The sequence below is a fragment of the Hibiscus syriacus genome, unplaced genomic scaffold (genome assembly GCF_006381635.1).
Source record: "Hibiscus syriacus cultivar Baekdansim isolate YM2019G1 unplaced genomic scaffold, ASM638163v2 tig00002237_pilon, whole genome shotgun sequence".
Taxonomy (NCBI): domain Eukaryota; kingdom Viridiplantae; phylum Streptophyta; class Magnoliopsida; order Malvales; family Malvaceae; genus Hibiscus; species Hibiscus syriacus.
In genome coordinates, this window is record NW_024061918.1 from 19,238,396 (window position 1) to 19,247,972 (window position 9,577).

The 9,577-nt window shown below is 34.1% G+C and overlaps 1 pseudogene; it reads right to left on the bottom strand.

The window, feature by feature from the left end:
- Positions 1 to 7,775: 7,775 nt before the first annotated feature.
- LOC120143240 lies at positions 7,776 to 9,248 on the bottom strand (annotated as a pseudogene).
- Between the last annotated feature and the right edge of the window lie 329 nt (positions 9,249 to 9,577).

Genomic DNA, 9,577 nt, shown 5'->3' on the forward strand with positions numbered 1-9,577 from the left:
GAAAATGAGCAACAACTTTTTCACGATTGTCCATTATAATGGACAGATTATGGAAAATGAGGTCGGAGTAGTTTTTCAGTCTGAAACACCAATAAATATGATGTTCAAAAAAGACATCACATTTATAAAAAATGAAGTATAAGATAGAAAGAAAAATTCGAGCTGCAGTTGATGGTTTGAGGTATAGGTTTATGATATACCCCAACCCAGTCAGATATGCTGCAGTTCCACTTGAAGAAGATGATGATATTGGAACCATGGTTGGATTACATGAGTCAACCAATATAGCAGTTATTGAGTTATTTGTTGATGTGCGTAACATATGTGATGTTCCTGGGTCATCAAGAGTTGTGGCTCAAAATCCATCTGAAATGGCTTTATATAGTCAGTTTGAGGAGCCGAAATACAGGTTCCCGAGCAGTTTTATGGCACTATTGTAAAGTGTAAATGAAGTCGGGGGGACATCTGCAACAGCAGAGTATGAGACGAGAAACATACCGAAATTGGTTGTTGATATTGATGCTGAAAATCGATGGGGAGAAATTCACGATGATTCAAGCGAAGATAAAGAAACCGAAGAACCCGTTTTGGGCGACGACGAAAATATTTTTGGTGGAGGTGCAATTGATGAAGTTCCAGCACCGTATGAAGCTACTCCTCACATGTACGAGATAGACTATGATGCGATGAGGGCACCTGAATTCCCAGACATGCCACATTTACCTCCGTACCAAATGACTGAATCATTCGATAATTCTGGTGAATTTTTAATTGGGGTGCAATTCAGAGGAAAAAATGAAGCTACGCTGGCGATTAAAGAGTACTGCATCAAATGCCATGTTGATGTCCATGTTGCAGAGTCTAACCAGAAAACCCTATACGCGAAGTGTGTAAAATATGGCCCAGAGTGCAAGTGGAAGATCAGAGTGTCGAAAAATCAAAGGCATGATGTTTGGGTCATCACGAGGTACAATGGTCCGCACACATGTTTGTGAAACTCCATCGAACAAGACCACCGACTATTGGACTCAGATGTAATATATGAATACGTGAAGGCGATAGTTGAAAAGGATCCAAGGATATCTTGTTCAGTGTTAGCTGCATCTATTCGAATCCAATTTGGATATCAAGTAAAATATGGCAAGGTGTGGAATGCGAAGATGAAGGCAATGAAGCTGACGTATGGAGATTGGGATACATCGTACAATGAGCTACCACATTTGCTACAAGAAATGAAGCGATTTATCCCAGGAACTATAGTGAAGTCTCAAACCATGCCCGCATATGACGAAGAAGGTCAACTTCTGCGAGGGAAGAAAATATTTCATAGACTATTTTGGGCATTCAAGGCATGTATTGAAGGATTTTCATTTTGCAAACGTATGATCCAAGTAGATGGTACGTGGCTGTATGGTCAATATAGGCATGTACTTTTGATGGCAGTTGCTCAAGATGGTGAGCGAAATATCTTCCCAATTGCATTCGCCATTGTTGAGGGAGAGACAACAGAGGCTTGGGATTTCTTTCTGACCAATCTACGTCAATATGTCGTTCGTGAAGATGGAGTTTGCTTGATATCTGATAGAGGAACGGGTATTTTGGCGGCAATTGAACGACCAGGAAGTCGTTGGATACCTCCGTATGCATATCCGACATTTTGTATCCGTCATATTGGCAAGAATAGTATCGACCAGTTTCATAACGCACATATTCGTAGCGAGATAGTCAGCATGGGTAAGTTTTATTTACAATATTTGTGCATTTTTTACGTGGTTTTTTTAATTGCAATTTAACAAAATATATTATGGAACAGGATACGAACTACGTCGACCAAATTTTGACAAGAGATTGGAGAATTTGAAGGTATTTTACGATGATCAGCGAGTTTGGAAGTGGGCTTCAAAAATATCGCGGGAAAAATGGTCGCAAGCATACGATGAAGATCGGAGATATGGACATATGACCACAAACCTTGCTGAGGTCATTAATACGCCATCTCCCAATAGCGAGTGTGGTGAAAGGGACGTACTTTAGATTGGCTAAAGTTTGGTCGGACAAAGGTAAGGAAATTGAGAGTCTCATAAATAGAGGTCAAACTTGGGCTCCTACAGTGGTGGAATCAATGGAAGCAAATGAGCGATTGGCAACATCAATGGTTGTTCATAATTTCGACCGAGTTGGTCATACTTTTGTCGTGTCCTGCATACGCCGTAACGTCGGAGGAGAAGACCAAACATTTAGAGTTGATTTACGACACAAATGGTGTGATTGTGGTCGTTTTCAGGCATGGAATATCCATGTGCTCATGCAGTCGATGCATGTATGTATGTTGGTGTAAGCGCATACACTTATGTTGATGAATGCTTCCACCTACGTAGGATATTAAATGTCTACAGTTATGCGTTCAGACAGATCCCAAATGAATCATATTGGCCCAAAAAAGATCATGATGAATGGCTACCAAATCCAATGCTTCGCAGAAGTCCGAAGGGTCGACCTGAGTCCACTCGAATTCATACCAGTATGGATTTCCATGCTAGAGAGAGAGGTCAAGCAAAGAGATGCGGATTATGTAGGGGTGAAGGCCATTCAAAAAACAATTGTCCTAATTTACCAAGATATAGGCCTCATCATTAGTAATCATATATGTATTTCTATGTATTTATCTGGATTATGTGTGGTTCAATTAACGCCATTTTCGTTACATAACTAATATTGTCCCGGCATACATACCAGAGTTTGTGCAGTCTGAGGCACCCATCTATTATTAATATTTAATGATTTGATAGTAATGATTAGTAATAATGAAATTATTATTAATATTTAATTAATTGATATTAATGATTAGTAATTATTAATAATAATGAAATTATAATAATAATGATTTACTAATAGGGTGATAAATTATTATATCTTCACATTTAAGTTGAAATTATGTAATTTTTGTCGATAAAATATTTGACCGGAGTTTTTAAATAGAGGGACCTAATTGATATGACATTTATAATTCGAGGACTTGAATAGATTTGAATGGACGTGTGGTTCAATTAACCATAAAAATGATTTGATAATAATCATTATAATGATTTAATAATGAATTTAATAATGAATTTAATATTTAATGATTTGATGATTTAGTAATGATATGATAATAATCATTATAATAATGATTTGATAATAATCATTATAATAATGATTTGATAATAATCATTATAATAATTATTTAGTAATAATCATTATAATAATGATTTAAATATTTAATGATTTGATGATTTAGTAATTATTTGATAGTAATTATTTGATAGTAATCATTATAATAATGATTTAATAATAATCATTATAATAATCATTATAATAATAATTTAATAATAATGATTTGATAGTAATGATTTAGTAATGATTAGTAATAATGAAATTATTATTAATATTTAATGATTTGATAGTAATGATTAGTAATAATGAAATTATTATTAATATTTAATGATTTGATATTAATGATTTAGTAATGATTAGTAATAATGAAATTATTATTAATTTTTAATGATTTGATAGTAATGATTAGTAATAATGAAATTATTATTACTTTTTAATGATTTGATAGTAATGATTAGTAATAATAATTTATTATTAATATTTAATGATTTGATAGTAATGATTAGTAATAATAATTTATTATTAATATTTAATGATTTGATAGTAATGATTTACGTCTTGAACAATGAATAATGTTTGGTTCAATTCACCATATTTTCGTTACATAACTAGTAATGAAATTATAATTATGATTTAGTAATGATTAATAATAATGAAATTATTATTAATATTTAATGATTTGATATTAATGATTTAGTAATGATTAATAATAATGAAATTATTATTCATATTTAATGATTTGATATTAATGATTTAGTAATGATTAGTAATAATGAAATTATTATTAATTTTTAATGATTTGATAGTAATGATTAGTAATAATGGAATTATTATTAATTTTTAATGATTTGATAGTAATGATTAGTAATAATAATTTATTATTAATATTTAATGATTTGATAGTAATGATTAGTAATAATAATTTATTACTAATATTTAATGATTTGATATTAATGATTTAGTAATGATTAGTAATAATGAAATTATAATTAATATTTAATGATTTGATAGTAATGATTTACGACTTGAACAATGAACAATGAACAATGTTTGGTTCAATTCACCATATTTTCGCTACATAACTAGTAATGAAATTATAATAATGATTTAGTAATGATTAGTAATAATAATGAAATTATTATTAATATTTAATGATTTGATATTAATGATTTAGTAATGATTAGTAATAATGAAATTATTATTAATATTTAATGATTTGATATTAATGATTTGTTAAGGTTTGAAAAAACTAGTCTAATTTCAATATTAAATTTGTGACAAATATCAAACTAGTTTACAATTGTTGCCGATGTCGGGGTGTTGTTGAATGATAATGTTGGGGCGAACGTCTGATGCGTTGTGGCCGTTGCGGTTGCTCAGGAGTATGGTACCCATCCTCCTCATTCATTGGGGGCATTTGAACTGACATGTGTTCAAAGTCATACGTCGATGAAAACATGGGAGAGTAGATGGATGCATCAGGCTGCACAAACTCTGGTATGTATGCATCGTCGAACGGTTGTGGTGCGCTATTATCCACATCGGTCATTTCCGCTTCAGGTTCAGGTTGTTGAGATGAACTCCCACTCCCACTTGGTAGAGAGTATTCAGCTTTACCAAATCTTTTCTTAAACCTCAAAAATTGTCGCTCTCTACAATTGTTGTCAAGAATGGCTTCCATTATCCAAAAAATAAGCAAGGTAAGCCGAAGTCTCAAAATTAAAGTCGTCGTCTTGAATGTCGTCAAGAGTTGGCATGAATGAAGCCTTATTGTTCCAAGCATTAATGTAGGTTGCATGCTTCTCAACCCAATTAACATTTTCTTTACGACGACCATCAAATCTATGCAGCTGGTCATGCGTCTCAACCCAATTCACCTGACGACGACCATCTAATATTTGGAGGAGGTCATGATCCCATGGACTCCGCGGAATAGGTTGGTGGAAGTGGAATTGCCTCAACAATCTATCCCCAAATTGAATCTCAACAAAAGCAAAATTGATCAATGGTGTAACAGCACACCAATATTGAAACCCATCTAAAATATCGTGCGGTATCAACGCAAGTATTCTTCATTCATGTATGGTCTCCAATTAAACTGTAAAATTACAAAAAACAATAAAATTTATTTAAATCAAATAATATAGTAATTTAAATAATAATTAAAAATAACAGATTATACATACCTCCTTTTTTGCCTTAATGTCGATCTTCAGCCTGAACTCTTTAATGTTGTTGTGCACCAACCCCGTGCCTTCAATTTTATTCCTCCATCTTTATATCAATTAAAACAAAAATATGGTCATTTTTATTTTATAATTAATATTTTATATTAAAATAGAAAATTCATATTACCTTCCGGCAAGAGGAAAGTCAACCGCAGTCCGACTAATCGGTGTCAGAAACGGAATTCTATGCCAAGCCCATGACTGTAGCAGCAACAAACATCCACCGATTTCTGCTGTATTATTATCATTCACGACTAATGACGCCTTGCACATCTCACGATACAAGAACGCCAATAGCGCCGATCCCCAGCTATATTGCCTACTATTCTCAAAATTTCTTAAAAAAGATACTGAGTGTGAACATAACTACCGGATTTATCCGGCATTAAAATACCCCAATCAACTGTAATATATATTGCTCGTGTTGCATATATAATTTCGTGCTCCGTACTATTTGGTTGAAGTTGAAATTCATTCTTCAACCATGACAACCTCACACGCTACCCTTTACACTCTGGTGGTACGGGCGTTTTCCCAAGAAACAAGCTACAAAGTTGTGCCACATTATTGCCGGCTTGGGCACTTTATGTAGCCGAAGACGAAGGACTCGCTGCTCGTCCTCTACAATTAAATAATACAAAAATATTATCACAATTATCATAAATAATATCAAATATTAATTATAATTCATTAAACAAATATTTATTCACCATTATTCCCAAATGACTTGAAATATGTTCATTGTCAAGTCTCAGCAGTGGAATTTGGTCAGCCATTGGAATGAATCTGTAAAAAAGTAAACAAGAGTATTTAAAAAATCATTAATATAACTAATATAATCTAACTAACTAACTTTCACAACACAAAAAAAAATTAATATAATAACTTATATATATTAAAACTAATAACTAACAAACTAAACTTTTTAAATATAAGTTAAAAATTTTCCCTTAAACAACTAATAAACTATTCTTTAATATAAATTAACTATTCTTTAATATAACGTAACTAATAAAATTTTTTAATATAACTTAAACTAATAAATGATTTTAATTATAATTTATTACTAAAAAACTAATTAACTAATTTTATAATATAATTCAACAAATAATATAACTTAACTATTTAACTAACACAAACTAATTACATATTTTTTATATATAACTAACGACTAACAAAAAATGATTATTTTATAATATGTAACTATCAAACATAATTAATTTTTTATTTCTATATGATATAACTTAAACTAACAATAATATAACTTAAACTACCAAACTAATTAACTAATTTTTTGTTTTACCCTAATTTATAATAATAAACTAATTAACTAATTTATAACAATAAACTAATTTAAAATAATTATTCTTTTATATAACTTAAACTAATTAACTAATTTTTTATATAATATAAATTCAACACCAAATATAACCATCAAGCAAACTAATTAATTACAATTTTGTTTTACCTTAAACTAACTAACTAATTAACTAAATGTTGTAAACCCTTAAACCATAAACTAACAATCTAATAATTTAAAATTAAAAACTAATTTAAATAATTAAAAAACGTATTTCGATGTTATGCTCTCCCTTTCTTCTTCTCTCTTTTCCCTTGCTCTCTTCTCCCTTTCTTTCTTTTATGTTTCATCATTAACCCCATCCAAATATAATACAACCACCCGTTTGCTTCAATAATTCACCTTGCATGGGCCATTCACGTGAGCTGAAGGACTGCAATAATGCAGCACTAATGAAGCAATAATGCAGCTGAATTCACGCTGCATGCGAGCAGAGGTTTGCCGAGATCAGACCACGTGAACAAAGCTCTTGGCGATCTATCCCATGCCTCGTGCATGGCCCATGCATAGCACCAAAGCAGCATTAGCGGGCAACAGCGGGCAAAGAACCAAAGCAGAGTAGCAAAGAATGTTGGACGCCGGGCGTGCATGGCGACCTATAAGGACGCCGGGCGTGCATGGCGACCTATGCTGTCACTGTAGAATTTACCCCATTCGAGCAATTAATCTGAACACTGCATTATCTCGTGAAATAAAAACTTCGACTGCATTATTTCGTTGATTTCGCCCTTAAAATTAATATAAATTCATTCATTTAAAAAACTAAAGTATTTTTCAAAAAAAATGGTAACTTTCAGTAGTATCAAAATCAATAAGCCGAGTATGACTGAGCTCAACTACAAAATCATCAAAAATGTGTAAAATAATAAAGCCGCCATGTTTTCCCACCTCATCTGGTCGCCAATGAGACCGAAATGCCTGTAGGAACTTTCAATATCGACCATATTTTAGATTCCAAATAAAGCTTCGAAATTTTCCCTGCCACGGCTCAACTACAAAATCATCAAAAATGTGTAAAATAATAAAGCCGCCATGTTTTCCCACCTCATCTGGTCGCCAATGAGACCGAAATGCCTGTAGGAACTTTCACATTATCCCGACCATATTTTAGATTCCAAATAAAGCTTCGAAATTTTCCCTGCCACGCGTCCCATATCTGGCCGTTTATCAGCATCCACGTGTACGCAATCCAACCCCAGACGTATCAACTTCTCCCCCACCTCCACTGGGAATGAATCGTTCAACCTCCTGTCAACCTACCTCCTCAACCCTTCTCTTCCATTCGCCACAGCTTATGCCGCCGTATCCATCACAGAAATCCGTTGAATATTACCTGTCTTTTCATCGTACCGGTATTTTAACGGCTCCACCGCTGAGAATAGTTCCAAAACCACCACTCCGAAAGCAAAAACATCGGATTTCTGTGTCGCGACGCCGCTGGATCTGAACTCCGGCGACATGTAACCCATCACGCCTTCGAACTTTCCTTCTCCACTGTCAGATCTCTTCAATTTCCTAAAACTCGCGTCGCTACCTTCTTCAGTCACATGTTCGATTTCTGTTTCACGTTTCGAGATGTCAATTTTCGGCGTTTCGTCCTCGTCTGTTTCTCCTCAAAGCTGTGCTGTTCCAAAATGGCAAATCTTAGCATTAAAGGAAGGCTCCGTCATGATAATGATGCTGCTTTTTATGTGACTATGGACGATCCTCAGATTTAATCCGGTTTTGTTGTGAATATAGTCGAGGCCGTGAGCAAGATTAGTGGCGATCTGCATTCTCGAAATCCAAGTCGAGAGAACAGTAAAGCTCGGATTTCTAGGGTTTCTCAAGCACACAGCGAGATTCGATCCTTCGACGAACTCGTAAACAAGATAAATATGATCGCCGGAGATGGAAGCGCCGAGTAGCTTAATTATGCTTACGTGATGGCTTCTACAAATGGTGGACAATCGTTCTTTGAGTTTAGATGTTTGAATTTTGCGGCGAAACTTGCGCTGGAAAACGACAGTGTCACGACCGCGGAGGTTGCAGCGCCAAAGGTTGCGGTGGGGGGCCGAAGATGAGGAGTAGCGTTTGGCTAAGAAGTTGGTGGTGGCGGCTCGGATTTCGCTTATGTGGTAGATGTGAGGGTTTTCAGAGAGGGAATTGCGGAGGCTGCTTGAAATTGATGTCCCGGTCCCTGACGACGTCGCTTTGGTGTAAGATGAAGAGGAGGCGTAAGCGCCGCTGGTGGGGTTAGAAGTGGAGGGAATCGGGGAATGACTCTGGCCGCTTGAATGAGTCAGAGGGGAGTGAGTTGAGCGAGTTGGTTGAGATCGAGGAGACTGAGTCGGGCGAGTTCTGGAAGGAATAGGTTGAGGCTCCGAAGCGTCGGCTGCCTTTTTGGTTTTGTACATAGAAGAGGAAGAGGAGGAGGACCCGATCGCAAAAGGAAAATCAAAAGAAATGATTGAGTTCGGGTGAACGTTAAACGATTTTCCGTAAGAGAGGAGAGGTCGCCGCTTCCTCAAACGCTCTTCCCCGGAGGAAAATTGCTCTCTCTTTTTAGGAATGAAAAAAACTGTTAATCTTTAGGCTAAATTTTATAAGTAATCCTTTAACTTTATATTACTTATCGTTTTGGTTATGATACTTCTCAAGATTATAAAATAATTACTAAAATTATCAAAAAAATTAATGCTTTGGTCACTCTATTGTAACTTGTCTTGTTAATTTAATATTTAAAATTTTATTCAACCCTTTAATTATTGTTAAAATTTATTTTGATACTTTTTTTAAAAAAAATTTAAGCAATAAATATAAAAAATCTAAGATTCTTTGAATTTTTTTTATAAAA